We start from the raw sequence: 19445 nt of genomic DNA on the forward strand, positions 1-19445 counted from the left end.
CCCCCTCCAGGCCAGCCCTGTCCCTTCCCCCCCCCCCCTCCCACCTTGTGGCTCTGGTGCCCAAGCCACGGGCTCCTTGGAATGTAATTATTTTTCTTCCCAGAACTCAGGCCAGAAGACCCAACGGCCACTTCCAGCCGCACTGCCCTCCCTGACCTCCGCTGCAGACTTGACACTGCGGTCAAAGGCCTGGACCCAGACCCAGAAGCCCCCGCCTGCCCCTGCCCCGGCCCCTTGATCAGCACGGGTGTTGGGAATCTGACCATAAACACCAGCACCCTGGGCTGCCCCTTTCCCACAGACCCCGCTCAGGAGGTGCTGACCCGGCTGCGGCACCCAGAGGGCACGGCATGCTAGTTTACAGGGTGGTTCCCAATCTCGGGCCTCCCACCGCACTGGGCGTGTCAGCATCCCGTGTCCAGAGCCACTGTCTTTCACTTAATGAGCAGCTACTCAGGGCCAGGCAGTGCCTAGGGACACAGCAGGAGACAGAATGGGCAGTAACGCCTGGCCTCACAAAACTGACACTCTGGGGGTGGAGACAGGCAGTGGAGGGGGAGGGGAGACCATAAACAAATGGAAAAGTAGTTCTAGCGGGCACAGTGATGATGAGCCATCCCGAGAAACCGGGTCCCACACGGCGACCGTGGCTCAGCTCTCAGCCTGGGCAGCCTGAGATGCACGGGGCACAGTTCCAGGACTCGGCGGGCTGGAGGGCAGGAGGACGGGCACCGTGGCTGGTCAGACCCCGTGGAGGGTGCCCCTTCCTCCCTCCCTCTCTGACACACATACTCTTGGTGAATAAAGAAATGGGTTGGGGCCAGCAGATGGCGTAATAGTTATGTTGCTGGACTCCCACGTGGTTGTCCATGGTTCAAGTCCCAGACCCAGGGACTTGAAACACACCAGGCCTATGGACTTGAGTGCCCAAAATCCCGAGAGGAGAACGGATTGCAGCGTGGCCATGCCCCCATCAGAGATTCTTTGCTATAGGGCATGTGCACTTACCAGAGAGAGCGTGAGATAACCCTCGGAGAGAGGTCCCACCCCAGTCCCTTCTCTTCCATTCTCCTACTGGGATTTTGGGTACACATGCACAGTGTAAATTTAAGCTGTCAGGTCTAGGACTCGAACCACAGTCGTCTCTAAGGGAATCCAATGACATAATCATTACGTCATCTGCTGGTCCCATCTGACAAATCAAAAAAATAACAAAATAAAAGCAAATGAAGAACTGAGATACGTAAGTGGGCGTGTGGTGATAAATACCAGAGGGAAATGAAGCAGGGAAGGGACACGGGGGTGGGACTGGGCACCACTGAAAACTGGAATGGGGCAGCTTTTGACCTGAATTTCAGAATGGGTGGTTGATTCAAACCCATTTCCCAGGAGAGGAGCCTGAGGCCTAAATAGCTTGCCAGAGGACGTCTCCTGCTGTCTCCACTGCCTTCGTCCTTCACCAAGGTCCCCACATGGTGGAAAAGCCAGGTGAGGCTGGGTGACCTGGCACTGGCACCTGGGCCTCTATACCCTCGGCCTGAACACTGCCAGGGACCCAGACAGCCCTGAGGCCCCCGACGCCAAGAAGCCCAGCCGCAGCAGGAACACACCCACCTCGCACACCCCGGCCAGGCCCGAATTCAGGAGGCCGCTGCCTGTGACATTTTTACCCAGGGTCAGTGCCTCCCATGAAATCGGAAGTACATGACCCTAAAGCCTGGAAGAGCAGGGACCGGAGTGGCACTGAGCCAGTGGGCTGGCCTGGTGGCACCCACTGCAACCATGCTCAGATCAGTCACAAAGCTGCCTGCTGACCTGGCCTTCCTGGCCCGGGCTCGTGCTCCTGGGGGATGGGCCAGGACCCTGAGGCTCAGGGAGGGGCGCCATTTGCCCAAAGACACGCAGCTGGTAAGTGATCGCTGGGGGCTTGAATGGGGTCTGCGGGTTTGGGATTATCTGCTTTCAGCTGGGCCACAAGCCAGACACAGCTGCTGCTGTTCCGGCCTTCGGTGGGCCCTGGAGACGGTGCAGGGTCCTTGAGAGGAGGGAGCAGCTGCGACCGCATGCCTCTGTGTGTGTGTGTGTGTGTGTGTGTGTGTGTCTGCGTGTGCGTGCATGTGTCTACAAGCCACAGGGTGTAGAGTGTGTGGGTAAACCACGGACTCTAGGGCGAGTGGCCTGGGTTAAACCCAGCCTGCCCACCCAGGTCCCATCTACGAAGCGGGAATGGTGATGGACCTCGCGCAGGCTGCCCGGGAGGGAGCGGAAGCCCTGGTCTCCCGGGTCTTCAGGAGAGCGGGTGCTTGGGTCACTGCTGAGGGGCCAGTGGGCCAGGACGACGTGCCCAGGGAGGGCCCGAATGTGAACCCAGCATCTCCACCACATGTGTCCGCTGTGTGAGACCGCACCGCCTGCCGCCGGGCAGCACCCCCTCCTAGCCCCACCCGAGGGCACGCAGCCTACCTTAAGTGCATGTGTGCGTCACCTGCATTTCCTGCGGGGAAATGCAGAACACTTAGATTTTTTAAGAATTATTTTATTTTGGGACCAGCAGTTAGCATAATGGCTATGTCATTGGACGCCCACTGGACTCCCATGTAGTCGACCACGGTTCGAGTCCTGGACCCGGTGGCTTAAAATGTGTGAGTGCATGCCCAAGATCCCGAGAGGAGAATGGAGGAGAAGGGATTGCGGTGTGGCCATCCCCCCTGGGGGGGATTCCTCGCTTTCTATCTCTCTGCGTCTCTCTGTCTTTCTGACGAGCGTATGCGCCCTATAGCAAAAACCTCTCCAAAAAAAATTTATTTAATTGTATCTATTTATCTATTTATATGTTTGTTTATTTAAATTTGACCAGAGGGACAGAGCGAGAGAGAGGAAGCAAGCTGCCAAGTCCGGGACACGAACCGTGGCTGATCCATGTGGGAGTCCAGCGCCCTTAACCACTATGCCACCTGCCGGCCCCCACTTAGATGTGTTTTCGTGAGCAGGTGTGTGTGGGTGCGTGTGGACGCAGGCTGTGTGGTCACGGCTGCCCGCACCCCAGGATATGTGGGGACATTTATGGTTGCCTCTCTGAGGGGTGCTCCCAGCCGGGGTGGGGACACTCAGCACCCCACGGTGCACAGGCCAACCCCACTGCAGGGGTACTTGATCAGAGCAGCCACACGGAGAGCCTCGCTCCGGCCCTGGGCCCGTGAGGGCTTTCCTCCTCTCCCCGGCTTCCGGTTTCCCTGGAGGGACGCCACTGAGGTTGGACTGAGCAGCCAGAAGCACTGCCCCAGCCATCGCTGTGCCCTGGGCAAGTGTCCTCACATCTCTGATCGGCTTTTAGAGCTGCAGCCTGGGGCCTGGGGCCCACCTGCCAAGGCTGTGGGAAGACTCAGCAGGCCATCCCTGCGAAAGGCCTTCTCCCGGGAAGCCCTAGGTTTGGGAGAAGCTACTATTTGTGAGAGAGGAGAAATGATAAGTGTCAGAGGCCAGCGATGCCCAGGGGCTGGGCCTGCGTGTCACACAGAGCCCCTCAGGCCACCCTCACAGCAACCTTTTGAGGGAGGGACCATTACTATCCCTGTTTTTGACAGAGGAGAAAGCAGAGGCACAGAGAGGTTAGGCAACTTACCCAACGTCACACAGCAAGTAAGTGGCAGAACGGAGATGAGAACCCTGGCTTCAGGGCCCAAGCCACCTCACAACCGCTAGCACCAGGTAAAGAGGATTCAGATGAGTGTTCCCCACTTGTCTCCTCAAAGACTTGGGGATGTCTCCCCAAGAATCTTCACTGAGTCAGACCCCTGGACCTGGTTGTCGCCCCGCTGCCTGGGCCCAGACACCTGCCAGGGCCCTAGTTTATGGCAAGGCCCCCACAGAGGGGCCAGGGGTCAGGGAACTTCATGCCCTCTCCTGCCCTCAGCTGACTTCAAGCCCTCCACATCTGAGACCGGCTTTGATTCTAGTCACTTCCTGAGCATGAAATGGAAGCCTTGGTCCTTGGGAGGGTGTCGAGACCCGCGGGGAACGGAGGTGGCTTTGTGGGACCACAGGACAGACCAGGGGCAGACCAGGAAAGTCCCTCCCTCCTCTAGGACCGGGGCTGTCCTGTCACCGGGCAGTGCCCAGGAATCAGGCCATTAGGATTATCAAGTTCCTGCCTGGGCCTGGGTCCAGCGGGGTGATGGGACGGTCCTGTCCCCCTCACGGGGCCCTGTTCTGACTGGAGACGGTGACATGGCAGAAGCAGCACCATGAAGGATGGCACAGAAGGGCTCCAGAACCAAGTCTTCAGTCAAGTCCAGGAGGCCTCCTGGAGGAGGCGACATTTGAGCAGAGAGCCATCGGGAGGTGAGGTTGGGGGGGGCTCTGATGTCCAGAAAAGGGGGAGGTCTGAGAGGAAGGTTTCTTTTAGGTTCAAGGGCGAGGGAGGGGTGAGGTGAGTGGGGGCAGGGAGGGCAGAGCCCGTGGCCTCTGAGGGCTGCAGTCATTTTCTGGCGGGTTCTGAGCACAGGAGCACAGACCCAGCGTGGTCTGACTGGGTCTAACTCAGGGTTCTCGGCCTCAGCTCTGTTGGTATTGGGGCAGCACGCACCATCCCGTGCACTGCAGCTCCCAGGTCCAGCTTGGGGGTGCAGTCTGCCCTATGCCAACTGCAGGTTCAGATCCTGGTTCGGCCTGAAAACGTACGGAACCACAAGGAACCCAAGGAGCTGAGGGCAGGGGAGAGAGGCTCGTGATGAGAGGCCCAGGCCGGTGCCCCCTCTCTCCCCGCCTCCTGCTCTGGAAGGACACAGGCACTCCTGACTATAAAACAAGAACAGAGCGCTCAGAATAGCAAACGCACCTGCAGCTCGACTTCTAGGAATTGATCGGAGTCTGGAGAGTACTTGCCAGGGGGCTGGCAGGCAGTGTGGTGGCCGAAGGTGCTGGACTCCCACACGGCCCACTGGGGTTCAAGTCCCGGACCTGGCACCTTGCTTTCGCACTTTTCCTCTCTCTCTTTGTCTTTCGTCGAATTGTAATAATGATAACAATAATAAATAAAGTTGAATATTTTTTAAAAAAGGAAAACAAAGTACTTCCCAGAGGGCTGGCCCCACAGTACAGAAGTTAAGCCTTACATAGAGAGCTGGGTCCCATACGGTCAGCCGCGATTTGAATTCTATCCCTGATGGCTTGAAAAACACGCTGCGTGGTGTGCACGAGTGCCCAAAACCCTGATGGGGAGGAGAAATGGAGAAAAGGACTGCAGCGCGACTGCCTCACTAAGTATGTGTGAGTGCTCTCCCTCTCTCTCTCTCTCTCTCTCTCTCTCTCTCTGTCTCTCCCTGGCAAACACAAGCTCCTTCTGGCAATTAAAAAAGGAAAAAAAAAAGACTTGCCTGATTTCTCAAAGACAAGGACACGGGCACCCGTAGTGGGCAGTGTATGGAGTGCTGGGCCAGGGCTGGCAGCCTAGATACCGTCAATGGGACCTGGACGACAGGCCCTGATACCTCCCCACTGTGGAGTACTACACAGTCGTGAAAAGGGCCAAGGCTGCAGCGAGAGCGTCGGGTTTACTGCGACAAAGAGCCGGCCGTGGGACAGCGTCTACTTTGGTACTGTTCGTAAACAATAATCAAAATCCGAAAGAATATGGAGAGAGACAGAGAGAGGGAAATTGAGAAATCCTCCTCCCCCAGGGGCATGGCCATGCTGCAGTCCCTTCTCCTCCATTCTCCTCCCAGGATTTGAGGCACGCATGCACATGTGCCCAGTATGGTTTTTAAACCACAAGGTCTGGGACTTGAACTGCGGTTGATCATGTGGGATCCAGCTGCCTGACGCAGTGCAGCCTGCCACCTGCTGGCCCTGCCTTTTTTCTGTTTCTTTTTTTTTTTTTAATGCCAGAGTGCATGTGGCAGGGTGCATCCCCTAATAAGGCCTTTTCCTCCAATTCCCCTTCCCGTTAGGATCCTGGGCACTTGTGTTTTTGAAGCCAACAGGGCTGGGACTCGCACCGAAGCCAGTCTGTGGGCCCAGCTCCCCCTGCACAGCCTGAGCCACTGCTATGGGGCCACCCTGGGTGTCGCCTGGCTACCCCGAGCCCGGGAGTCTTGCCGAGTTTCCTTCTTCTGTGTGGGCGCCCCTTGCCCCAGGAGGTAGAGAAATAAAAGCAAAGGTTTGGGTGCACGGCCACCCTCCTGACTGCTCCTAGAGTTCTGCTTCCCTGGCAGAGACAATGCCTGGGCCCAGGCCCCCGGGGAACTGGGGAGGACTGGGCCAGGGAGCAGAGGAAGACCTGGGCACCACAGCCCAGGCGCAGCCAGCCGGGCTGCTGCAGGCCCGGGGCTCAGAGCCAGCAGGCTGGAGCCAGGCGGCCTCTAGGGCCTCCTCACAGCCGCTTTTGATAAAGCCCCTCTGTGCGTGGGGCGGGGGGGCGGCCGGCTGGAGCCAGGGCACATCTGGAGGCCAGCACAGGCCCGGGGCAGCCGGCGCGGCTGACAGCGGCGCCACCCTGAGCCGCACGCCCGGCCCTGGGTAAACACTGCAGTGCCCACCCAGCAGCTCACCTTTCGCCCACAAGGCTGCCTTTCTTCTCGGACCCGGGCCGGGGCCACCACGAACATTCCTCCCAGGCACAGGGCAGAACGGGCCACCGACCTCAAGTCTGGGCCGAAACCTGAATCCAGGCACTGGGTGATGGTAGAGGGGCACCTTGGAAAAGCACCTACTGCACACCAGGCTCCGAATGCATTTGAGCCTCACCGCTACCCTGGGAGGGGATCGCTTGGCTAAAAGTGTGGGCTCTGGGACTAGACGATGTGGGTTCAAATCCCAACTCCAGCTGTGTGACCTTGGGCAAGTCACTCAACCTCTCTGAACCTTAGTTCCCTCATCTGTAAAATGGGAATAGTAACAGGCCCTCCCTCAGAGGGTCCATGAACATTCAAGGGGTTACTATAACAGTGCTTGAAAGAGGCTGAGCCACGGCGCCCCCGCTCTGAGCACTCAGAAACTCAGCGCATTTGTACTAAGCCTGTCCCGACCTGGGCACAGGGTTAAGGTGGTGGAAACAGGGGCTCAGCCTTCGAGGGGCTGCATCGCTGCTCAGCAGAAAAAAAAGCCGAGAGTAACCCCACCCTGCCTCAGTACGCAGGCAGGTGTGGGACAGCTCGGGTAGTCACCGCGGAGCCATGGAGTCCCTCGTCCTGTGCCAGGATGGGGCTCTGGGGCTGAGGGGAGAGGTTCTGTGTGACCCCGAGAGGCAGCATGGCCGGCTGTCTTCCTGCTGGTGGGCCTTCAGCACGGGCACTGCCTGCATGCCCTCTGCTTCCCTGCCCGCAGGTGGGTGGGGGCACCATAGCCCTGGGTACCCACTGTGCTGTGTGCTAGGCAGACTGGGCGGACTCTGAGAGCGTGGGAAATGCACGGGCTGGCACAAAGGGAGAGGTCTGAGCAGAAGTCAGGGTGGCTTCTTGGAGGAAGCGCTCTGCTCTCTGGTGAGAGATGAAGCTGGAGCGGAAGACGGTTCAGGAGGAGGAGAGGGCACACGGGCACTGTGCTGGGTGCAGTCGCACAGCGAGCCCACGGAGCTGTGGCATGGAGTCTTCCAGAAACCCACAAGCCCGTACTCTAGCCACCTCCCTTTACAGATGGGGAAGCTGAGGTCCAGAGAGCCAAAATAATGCATTCATTCAGGAAGAAAAAGCTGCATCTCTCTTTCTTTTTTTTTTTTTAAACTCAATTGGCAATTATTCTTTACTCCCTTCCTTGAGTCTTGTTACTTATTTTTTATAAGAATTATTTTATTTAACTTTATTTGTTTATTGATTTAAATTTGACCACAGAGGGACAGAGAGAGAGGGAAAGTGAGATCGCAAGCTACCAGGTCCAGGACTCGATCCGCAGTCAGCCATGTGAGTCCAGGACCGTTAACCACCATGCCACCTGCGGGCTCTTTGTTACTTTTTTTTATTAACTTGCTAGATGGCATGTGAAATCACTGGAGAGAGAGACAGAGACAGAAAGAGAGAGAGAAAGTGAGAAAGCACCGCCTGGAGGGGTTGGCCACACTGCAATCCCTTCTCTTTTCTCCTCTTGGCGTTTTGGGCATGCAGGCACGCACACGCACCCACGCCCGGACATGTTCTTCAAGCTGACAGGTCCGGGACTTCAACCCCAGGTGGGCCATGTGGGATGTGCCTCCTTAACTGCAGTGCCACCAGTTTGGCACCTCCTTTGGGCTTTTCTCGTGTCCTTGTGTGCTGGATTCACAGAGACAAAACAAACCCATCCATCCTCCCCACCTCTCTGTCTACACGCACGCTAACCTGGGCCTTGCCCCTTCTGGCCCACCGTCCCAGACTCAGGGCCTGAGAGGCACAGGGCCCAGGCTGGCGCGGGGGCGGGGTCCTCCACCTGCTGCCCCCCCACCCCAGTCCCTCGTGAACCTGCTCGCCAGGCTGGAGCCAGCCACCAACTGGAGCGACGGGCTGTTTATGGAGCCAGGCGGCGGCGGCCCTGGCCCTGACCCGGCCAATCTGGAAGTGATTAGCAGCCGGGTCGGGGAGCATTTGGAGTTCTCATCAGTTGGCCAGGGACCCCCTCCCTCCCTGTCCACACCCCTGGCTGCCTGGAGCCTAGGCTGCTCTGGGGTCTCCTAGGAGCCCCCTTTCTTGCAGGGGACTCCAGCTCAGACCTACTGCAAGGCCAAGGGCTCAGAAACCTGGCGGGGGAGTGGGCCACACACAGGCAGAAGATGCGGGGGGCGGGGGGGGATGTCGGGCCTCCTGCAGAATTTCTCTTCCTAGCGTTTGGTTTTGCCTATGTGTGAAAATGCGTAGGAAAAAAGGTCCTCGGCAACTCCAACAGCACGAGAGGGTTCAGAGTCGTGGTCCTGTCCCCCCCACACACACACACACTACCACTGTCTCCACCAACGGAAGCCACGGTGGGGCCCTACTTCCCAGGGTCTCCCTAGCTGGCGTGAGCTCTAAGCAGCACTTCTCATTCTTTTTCCTTCGCCTTCTGTGGCAGTCACCTGCTGTCCAGTCCTCTGCTGGAGCATCAGATAGTAACAGTGTTTCTAATGACAGCAACTGCCCCCGCCCACCTGCTCTGCCAGGCCCAGCTCTGAAGCTTGGCCCTAAAGTTGAGCACAGGGGAGTGGCCCTGTCAGTCCTATTGTACCAGCATCCCCTTGCCGGGGAGGAAGGAGCCCAGAGAGGGGAGGCACCTGCCCAGAGCGCACAGCAGCTTTGGTTCAGGACTTCAGAATATTCTACCCCGACTCCAGGACGGGTCCCGTGGATTTGGTGAGGCCTGGGCGACGCACTGTTGGGTTGTTTTCATCTTGCACTGGTGGGAACCAGGCCTGAGAACTCCCCAGTGAGCCATCAACTTTCAGGGGCTGTGGGGGGGTTCTATTCCCAGAGGGGGCATGGGGGAGTGGAGTTTGGTTGAGGGTCACCGTCAGCTGTCCTCTGAGGGGCAGTGCTTCTGACCCTGGCCCAGTCACCTGCATGGAGCAAGCTTCAGTGCCCCCGGCCTGGCCTGTTTCCAGGGAACTTGGGTGGCCTGCATGCCAGGGTCTGCTGCTCCCTCCGCCCACGCCAGGCCCACCCCGTCCCCGGGTGGGCGGACAGGACTCCAGTCACCCCTCCAGTCTTCCCACTTCCAGGCTGGTCCCCCAGGTGCCCTCTGCAGCCAGAGCAGGCCTGGCCAAGTTAAATGGAGTCAGGCCCCGCTCAGCTCACAGCGGCCCCTCCTGTCCCTGTCAGCCCAGGGCTCCCCGCCCCTGCTCGGCCCTCACAGGCCCGCCCTGCACGAGAACCCTGTCTCCCTGACAGATGTCAACTTCACCAAGAGAGAGACCGCCTGTTTCATTTCTGGATCCCTCCTAGGACAGAGCTGGGACATGGCAGTGCTCGAAAAACGGATCGTGTACCCAGGGAGGAAGGGACACAGGGATGTGGGCATGAGTGAGTGAGCTGGTGGGGAGCCCAGCCTGGCCCTGGGGGAAGGGCGCAGGATATGCACAGGAGAGGAAGCGCAGAAGAGCTCAGTACCCCCCACCGTGCCTCCTGCAGCCTCTAAGCCCATCGCAGGGGTGAGACCGGAGACCCAGGAGTCTCCAGGGCAGGGGGAGGGCGGCCGCAGAGAACCCACCAGGCCTTCATCTCGACGCAGACATGGTGATCTAATCCCACCGCACAGATGGGGGAGCCGCTGGCACGGGGACACACTTCCTTTGTGGAAGGCCACATGTGAAATCCCACACGGGGCCTGGGGCCTGGGGCCTGGCTGCCGAATTCAGGATGACGTCGCCTTGGGGTGGGATGGGGGACTGTGGTCAGGGAGGACTCACGGGGTCTCCCACATCTCCGCCCCTTACTTCTGACCTGGAGCTGGGCTCTTGTGCAAGTGGGAAGTATTCCCGGAGAGCAGCAGTGGGGCGCCCCTTCGCACGGGGTGACTAACCGTGGGCACGCAGGCCTCTGACCAGCTCTGGGGCCTCGGCCTCGGCCGGCCTGGGCTGGGCCCCCAGCTCCCCTCACCCGCTAGCCCTCCAGGCTCTCAGTGACGCAGCTGTGGTGGCATTTGGCAACCAGGACTGCTCACACTTACGACAGCCCCACGCATCTGCCAACTGAAGGCGGGAGAGCCCTGGGCCCTCATCCAGCAGCCAGCCGGGGGACAGACACCGTCTCTCCAGCCCCTGCCTCCTGGCGCTGGCCACCACCTGACGTCCCGACGCTCCCACGGGCTGCACGTCAGTGCCTGTGGGCAGGACCGCGGCTGTCCACTGCCTCCCCAGGACCGGCACGCAGCTGGCGTTGATGGAGCAGAGACAAAAACTGGGCATGTGAATCACAGCCTTCCCTCCTTCCTCCCCCCTCCTCCCTGCGCCTTCCCTCCACTCCCTTCCACAGGCAGGTACTGAGCACCTATTATGTGCAGGGCACCAGGACGCCACCGTGAACTAAGCACACAAACCCCCTGTCCTCACCCCTGAAATGACCCCACAGACCAGGGCAGAATGGCACTGCGAGGGGCAGGGGGCATCCCTGCTGTTGCCCACACTCGCACAGAGTGGGGGACACGGGTGGGGCTTCCCTAAAGGAAGAGACCTGCCAGCTCAGTCACACCTTGGCTGTGCCAGGAAGATGCCCCAGGTAAGACAGGACAGCAAAGTCCGGTGTGCTGGAGGAGCTGGGTCTCTGCGTGAGCGGGAAACACGGTTATGAAAGGGCCCTGGGGCACGGGGTGAGGGCCGGCCTCACCCTCCCAGCTGGGAAGGCTCCTGAGGAAGTGACGCCCGCTCGTGCCGTGCCCTGGCCAGAGTGGGGCCGCCAGGAGGAAGCGCGCTCCCCAGGGGCAGCAGCTGGCGCAAGGGCAGGAAGACTGTCACACCCTCTGTGCTGGCTCTCCTCCGAGCTGCCTGCCAGGCAGGGATGCTGGGAAGTCTCTGGGAAACTTCCAGGGGGCTGGGAAGGCACTTGATTTAATGCCCCAGGGCCGACTTGCCCCCACCGCCCCCGCCCCCATCTTTCATCCCCATGACTGTGAGCCTGCAGGACAGGGGCCTGCCCTCTCTGACCCATGGCTCCTCCCAGGGCCCAGAACAGCCTGGCCCGTGGGAGGCCTCAGGGAGGGCCTGTTTGTGGAGTTACATGAGCGAGTGTATCTCAGAGTCCTCATTTGTGTAGTGGGAATTATGCAGATGAAGGAATGAAAAAGCTCTTGGGACCAGCACATGGCATAGTGGTTACATCACTAGACTCTCACAAAGCTGACTACGGTTTGAGTCCAGGACCTGGTGGTTTGAAACTCATACCAGACGCGTGTGCACGTGTGCCCAAGATCCCAGGAGAAGAGTGGAGAAGAAGGGACTGCAGCGTGGCCATCCCCAGGGGAGTTGATTTCTCACTTTCCCTCTCACCGTCTCTGTCTCTCTGTCTCTCTCTCAGCCAGTGCATGCAACCTAAGGCAAAAACTTCTACAAAAAGAAAGAAAAAGCTCTTTACACTTTTTAAAAGTTTATTTAGTTATTTATTTATTTAGGGAGAGAGAAAAACACAGAAAAAGAGACAGAGAAACAGACAGAAAGAAATAGGAGCCAGCCAGTGGCATGGTGGTTAAGGTAGATGGGTCCCACATGACCAACTGCACAGTTCAAGTCCTGGATCTGGTGATTTGAGAAACACACTGTGTGTGTGTGTGTGTGTGTCCAAAATCCTGAGGGGGAATGGAGAAGAGATTACAGTGTGGCCACCCCCCACAGAGGATGCTTTCTTACTTTACCTCTGGAAAAACTTAAAAAAAGAGAGAGAGAGAGAAACAAGGCCCCCCAATAGGGTCATCACGCATACTCTGCTCCCAGCCTCAGGCAGCCTGGATCATGGGCACACACAGACCCAGCTAGTTCAGGGAGGCCTTGGGATACAAACCCAGGACCTTCCCACGCAGGTCCAATTGTATTGCCACTGCACCACCTTCTGGCCCCTCTTTTGTTTCAGTTGTTACTCTCCCTACCTCCTAGTGGTAGATCAGGCTTCTATGGTCCTCCTAGAATCGCCAAAAGTGACCTTCTGGGGTGTTGGGGTGGAAGAGGAGATGACCAAGTAAGTGCACAGTCACATTCTTCTCCTCCAGACTCTGAGGCTGGGATCCTGAGGTGCCTGGAAGGAAATGACAGTCAGCTTCATTTACAATGGAAGGAAACTGAGGTACCGACGATAATAACCTCTAACCCTTACTGAGTGCTGACTCTACCCAAGAGCTGTGCTAAGCCCTCTGACCCGAGTTGTTTCATGTCATCCTTTCGACAGTCACCATAGGAAGCTAATACTCCAGCCCCATTTTACAAGGAAGGGGAGGAAGGTCCAGTGAGGTAAGTCAAGGCCATCCCACCAGTTAACAAGGCAGCTGGCCTGGGAACACACATCTGCCTCCAGAATTCAGCATGATAAACCTGGCATGCCTTGTGTGGGGAAAGGAGCACTTTGGGGAAGTTGGGGATGAGGGCAATGGATATTCAAGGCTATGGAATAAATCATTGCAAGAGCGAGAGGTCTGGTGTCTGTTCTATATTCCCTTTACCCTGGAAGGCCAAGGGCAGCTTGGGGAAGCCCCAGTCTCCAGCCAACCTTGGCAACTTGGAATTTATTGATTCATTCATTCTGTCAGTCAGTCAGTCAACAGAAAATATAATACAGGATGACAGAAGACCAACTATATCCATTTAAACAATAAATGTAAATGAGTTAAATATATCTATCAAAAAACAAAGGCTGGCCTTTGTGGTGCAGTCAGTAGTGTACTGGCCCGTGGAGCTAAAGTCACATGCTAATGATGGTTTGAGTGCCCCCACCCAGTCAGCCTGAAAATACACTGAGTATGTGCATACATGCCTAGGCTAGAGGACTGGAAAAAGGGATTGTGGGGACCAGCAGGTGGCATGGTGGTTAAGGCGCTGGACAGTCCCACATGGGCGACCACAGGTTGAGTCCCGAACCTGGTGGCTTGCTTTCTCACTTTCTCTCTCTCTCGTTCTTCCTGTCTCTCTCTGGTCAAATTAAATGAATGAATGAATGAATAAAATTAGATAATTCTTTAAAAAAAAAAAAAAGGGATTGTGACGTGACCAGTATTTGTCAGAGGGTGCTTCTCTCTTTCTCCTCATGAGTGTGTATGTACTCTATCAATAAAGATTTTTTTTAAAAAAAGACTCATAAATCAAAGATCAAATTCATTCATTTGTTGGACAAATATTTATTAAGTGCCTAAACTATTCTAGTCCCTGTCCTGGATTCTAATGATAAGAGATAAAAATAAAATCTCTATTGGGTTAGCCCATGGTGGTTAAGGCTGCTGGATCCCACAAGACCAACTGTGCAGTTTGAGTTCCAGACCCGGTGGTTTAAAACACATGCTGGGGGGACCAGCAGTTGACATAATGGCTATGTCACTGGACTCCCACGTAGTCGACCACAGTTCGAGTCCCAGACACGGTGGCTTAAACTCATGCCAGGCACGTGTATGTGCATGCCCAAGATCCTGAGAGGAGAATGGAGAAGAGACTGCAACGTGGCCATCCCCCCTGGGGAGATGATTTCTCACTGTCTTTCTGTCTCTCTGTCTGTCTATCTGGCGAGCGCATGTGCCCTATAGCAAAAACCTCTCAAAAAAAAAAAAGAAAGAAACATGCTAGGTGTGTGCACGTGCATGCCCAAAGGCTCGACAAGAGGGACAGATGGAGGAGAAGGGACCATGGTGTGACCATGCCTTGTTCAGGTGCTTTCTGTCTTTCTGTTTCTGTCTCTCCAGAGTGTGCACATGCCCCCTGGCAAAATTTAAAAATAAATAAAATATAAAATATTTCCCACTGCTCCAGCCTCTTCTCTCCTTGATTACCTGGTGTCTTTGCCCCGCGATTGCCCAAGGTCATGGCCTCAAGCTCCCCTGAGGGCCAGGGCCGAGTCTGGGAAACTCGAGGAGGCAGAGATCTTGGCGAGAAGAGGAGAGCGGGGCAAAGACACCAGGTAATCAAGGAGAGAAGGGGCTGGAGCGGGGCCTGGGTCTCCCAGCTCCTGCCCCTCACTGCATCTGGGGTAGTTCTAGGGCCGGGGAGGAGGGGATGGGAAGTCTCATCTCCTCACTAGGCGTGCCTGGAGTCCTGCCCAAACAGGAAATGCCAGGCCAGGCCTCCCCCACCGGGCCATGAGGAGACTGCCTGGGATTCCAGCACTCCGCCTCGGCTAGCCCGGCCTCAGTGGATCTGGACCTCGGCTCCCCCGCTGTGGTTATGGGCTCTGGGTCAGCTTGGCAACTTCCTGACTGCGACACCTTGCGCAGGTGGCTGTCCCTCTCTGAGGCCCAGCTCCCTCTTTCTACAATAGGAGACAGGGGCTGGCCCCATAGCCTAATGGATAAAGGGAGCTGGATCCCACACGGCTGATAGTGTGGTTCGAGTCCCAGTCCCAGTGGCTTGAAAACAACACCGGGCATGTGTGCATGTGTGTGTGCCCCAAATCCCAGCAGGTAGGAGAGATGGAGAAGGGACTGTGGCATGACCACGCCCCACTAAAGGATGCTCTCTCTGTCTCTGGTGAGCACACACAGCCTCTGACAATTAAAAGGAAGAAAGAGAAGAGAAAAAAATAAAGAAAGAGAAATAAAGGAGAAAAAGAAAGAAAAAGAGAGAGAAAGAAAGACAGATCAGCAGGTGGCATGGTGGTTAACAAGATGGACTTCCACATGTGCGACTGCAGTTCAAATCCTGGACCTGGTGGCTTGCTTTCTTACTTTCCCTCTCTGTCTCTGATGAATTAAGAAATAATAATAATATTAAATAGGGTTTTTTTGTTTGTTTGTTTTTTGAAGAAAGAAAGAAAAGATTTAAAAAAAACAAAACGAGAGGCAGGACAGCCTTGTACAGCACTGAAGCTCCGCACATGGGCGCCTGATCCCACATCACCCTCAAGGTTAGAATCAGTCTGGGTGGTGGACAGAATGCTCCGGGCACCTGTGCAAGTATGTCAAACTGGCAGGAGAAGAGATGGAGGGAAAAAGGATGGCAGTATTACTGCGCTCTATCGGGGCACTTTCTCTTTCTCTCTGGCGAGCGCAGCTGCCCACACATGTGCCTTCTGGCAGTTAAATAAATAAATGAACAGGGAACAGCAGTGAGCGTAATGGCTATGTCACTGGACTCCCACGCAGTTGACCACGGTTCGAGTCCCGGACCCGGTGGCTTAAAACTCACACCAGGAGCGTATGCGTGCGTGCCCAAGATCCCGAGAGGAGAATGGAGGAGAAGGGATTGCGACGTGGCCATCCTCCCTGGGGGGTGATTTCTCACTTTCTGTCTCTCTCTGTCTGTCTGTCTGGCAAGCGTACGCACCCTACAGCAAAAACCTCTCCAAAAATAAATAAATAAATGAATGAATGAACCGAGGGATCGTGTAGGCCGCAGGTGCTCCGTCACTGGACCACCCTAAGCAGGGTGTGATGGGGAGGCTAGCCTCTGGGGAGGTCCCTGTGGCCCTCTGGGAATGACGTCCTGGCCTGCCCTGGACTCAGGGCCACCCCAGGTCCCTCTCCCATCTCAGTCTCTCCATCTGTAAAAGGGGCTGACCGTGACCCTGGCTGAGTGCGGGTTATCGCGGTGACTGAGTGACAGGATCACCAAGGCAGAGAGGTGGGATGAGGTGAGTGCGAAAAGCGAGCTCTGGGGCCTGCAGGGTATGGCCCCGGCCCGGAGTACAGGAATGCGTGAACAGCTCTTGGGGGCCTACTGGGTGCTGTGGGGCAGGATGAAGGGGGCTCGGTCCCCTCTGTGCATCCCTCCCGGGCAGCAAGCAGGCTCTCTGGGTGCCAGGCCTTCTGGGAGCGGGCCTTGCTCTTCCCCAGGCCAGAGGCTTCTTGGCGAGCCTCTGCCCACTAGAGACCCTTGACCTGGAAGATCCGAGGGACAGCAACTTGCCGAGGCCACACAGCACAGTGGCTGCCACTTCCTCCCTGAGGATCCCGGTCTCCAGAAAGACTTGGAGAAACTAAGACACCAGGTGGTCCCTTTGAGGTGCCACACGTGCAGTGGGCTATGTGTTTGGGCCCGTCCGCACCCCAATGCCAGGCAGGTTGGGGCAGAAGAACCCAGGAACGGCCTCAAGCGTCCTTATTCTGCCCCACGAAGGCGCGTCTGAGGCGCCAAGCAAGGTCGAAGGTGCACGGAGCCGGGCCAGGCCAGGTGCGAAGCAGCCGGGGAGCACAGCTCAGTAGACCAAGTTGTGGTTAGAGGCCTCTTACTTAATCCCTCTGGGCCTCAGTGTCCTCATCTGTAAAATAGGGAGGGTCCACTGAGGATTCCGAGTTATTCTCTGAAAAGCCCTGACTATGTGCCTGGCTTTCTTCGCTCACTTCTCTTCCAACACCCAGGACAGTGCCTGGCACACAGTAGGCGCTTGGTATGCCTTGGCTATTGTTGTTATTAGGCCCTGAAGGAGTCCCACTCAGTAGGGTCTGAGCTCTCAGAGAAGGTCCCCTGTGGTGGGGAGTCCTACAGTGAGGGGGCCTGACTGAGGGAAAAGAGACCGCGTAGCAGGGGAGGTAGCTGGGGTGGCCGTGGTGGTTTTGCGGTTGAGGCGGCGTCAATGGTGACAGGTGGGGTGCATGTTGGCCCCGCTGGGCCTGCAGGAGTGCCACTCCCAGCCCCCGGACCTTGGTCAGCCGGGACTGCATATCTTCCACCCCCTACGGCTTCTCCTAGCCCAGACCTGCCAGCGGAGCAGGTGAGGGTCCGGGGAACTCCCCGCAGCTCTGGCCTTAGCCCCACAAGCCCCAGCGCTTCTCACTGGGCTGCCTGGTTACGGTTGCTGTAATCGTAGGCGATTCATCAGCAAGAAGCGGACATCAAATACAATCCCACAGCGGGAGGCTGCTGGTGTGGGCGCTGTCTGCACCCCACGTTAGCCCGAGGACAGTCTTGAGCTGGGAGGACACAGGTGTCACTGTAGGGTGACACAGTGGCAGGACAGGGATTCAAACCCCAGACCTCCAGTTCCAGTGGCCAAGCTCTTGTCAGAGATGTACAATAAAGCAGGTTGGCCAGACAATCCCCCTTGTAAGACAGGTGGGAGACGGGCTGAAAGGCTCGGGAACCGGCTTCCAGCGGCAGAGACCCCAGAGCGAGTCTCTGCTGAGAAGCCCTTTCAGGACCCTGCACGAGCGGGGGGCCCTGCGCCCCCACAGGAAGCAGCCGGGGCTGGGACAGGCCTGCAGCTTTGATCAACTTTACGAGCAGAGGCTGTTTATGGAGTCCGGGTCCCCACCCCCTGCGGCTGGGGCTGTGTCTCGTCACCGGCACTTGGGATATTAGCAGTCCCGGGAGTCTGCGGCCAACAGGTCGGGTCGTGGCCCCATTTCCTCCAGCCTGGCCAGCACCCTGCCCCTTGGCCTGGGGACGAGGAGGGGCAGGGACAGGCCCTGAGGGTCCCCTCAGGCCAGATCCTTCCGGGCGACCTCCTGATGGGTCCTCTGCAAATGCAGATGCCTGCCAGGTCCCTCCACACCTTTGCCCAGCGGTGCCAGCTGCCCACGCCCACCCTGCTCTTCCTACACTCCTCTTGTCCTTCCAGGTCGCTCCATGTCACCTCCTCCTAGAGGCCTCCTGGACTTCCCTCCTTCCTGACCCAGGCAGCCCCACCTCACTTGCCCTCTCTAATAGCCTTAATTTAATCCCTCTTCCCCCACCCCCATTCTCCGGCTCACACCTCCCATGGATTCCCTCTCCCCGCTTATGTGGGCCTGTCATGCTCTGCCTTGCGTCCCCAGTACCCAGCATGGTTCTGGCACACAGTAGGCCCTCATGAAGTGTTTCTTGAGTGAAAGAATAATAAATCCTTTCAGGGGTGGAGAGGGAGCAGTGGGCAGACTGAGGCCCCCAAACCTCCAAGTCCCAGACCCTCCACCCATCTGTGCCCAGAAGCCTCTGGGCACAGACGCTGCGCACTGGGGCGTTTGGACCCGAGGCTCGGTGAGCTGACTTGTCAGCCCTACAGTGCAGGGCTACGGTTCTGTCCCGGGTCCTCTGCCCTGTCCCCTTCCCTGCCACCCTCCACTCCCCCACCTCCACCCACCCCTGTGGCCCAGCTCAGGCCTGTCAGGCTCCCAACAAGAGCTGCAGGGACAGGTGTCCAACCAGCCAAGCCTGTTCCGGACATTTCGGGGACGCCTCGCCCCAGGGCCAGTGCCGTGGGATGACATGGACACCTGGTCCCACATCTGCCCCCAGGTCTTCACCCACCATTCCCCCACACGGCCACCACCATGGACTGTTTTGTCCTCCGAGACTCCCAGGGCGCCAGCCTCCCAGCCCCTCCACGGTGCTGTGGCCTGGGCAGGTGCACGGCTCAAGCCTGGGGAGGAGGCAGCGGGTGGGAGCAGCAGGGCCTTCTCCCTGTCCAGGTACGGTGGCAGCAGCGCCAGCTGGGGCACGGGGGCAGAGGCGGGGTAGGCTTCCCGACCACCCTGCAGTCAGTCACTGGGGTCACTCCTTATTTTAGCTGAGGCGATGAAGGTCCAGAAACAGAGAGGGCACAGCACTGGCCAAGGTCACACAGCAGGCAGGGTTTGAACCCAAGCCTGTGCTTTTCCTAGCCCTCCGACTTCCTCTCCTCGGCCGTCGGAAACCTATCTGTGCCAAGCATTTAGCCATGCCCGAGTTCATTCGGCATATCCACTCAGGGCCAGCAGGTGGCGTGGAGGTTAAGGAGGTGGGATCCCACATGGCTGACGACATGGTAAAAGTCCTAGAGTGGTTTGAAAAACACTCCAAACAAATAATAATAATAATACAAATACTCATTCAGACCTGGAGCTGCTGAGCACAGTGCTAGGAGTGGCCGCGATGCCAACGCAGCAGATAGGCCCAGGCCCAGCCCCAGAGCCGACCGCGCAGGGGCTCG

At 57.5% G+C, this 19445-nt stretch overlaps 1 long non-coding RNA gene across 2 annotated transcripts in view; it reads right to left on the bottom strand.

The window, feature by feature from the left end:
- Positions 1-12288: 12288 nt before the first annotated feature.
- The window catches only part of LOC102485079 (uncharacterized), a 21669-nt gene continuing 14512 nt past the window's right edge, over positions 12289-19445 (bottom strand). For both annotated transcript variants that reach the window (XR_003550819.1, XR_003550820.1), the window contains exon 3: positions 12289-12659. This is a non-coding gene — a long non-coding RNA (uncharacterized LOC102485079). The remainder of the gene's footprint in view (positions 12660-19445) is intronic.

The sequence above is a fragment of the Tupaia chinensis genome, unplaced genomic scaffold, assembly GCF_000334495.1.
Source record: "Tupaia chinensis unplaced genomic scaffold, TupChi_1.0 Scaffold000049_1, whole genome shotgun sequence".
Lineage (NCBI taxonomy): Eukaryota > Metazoa > Chordata > Mammalia > Scandentia > Tupaiidae > Tupaia > Tupaia belangeri.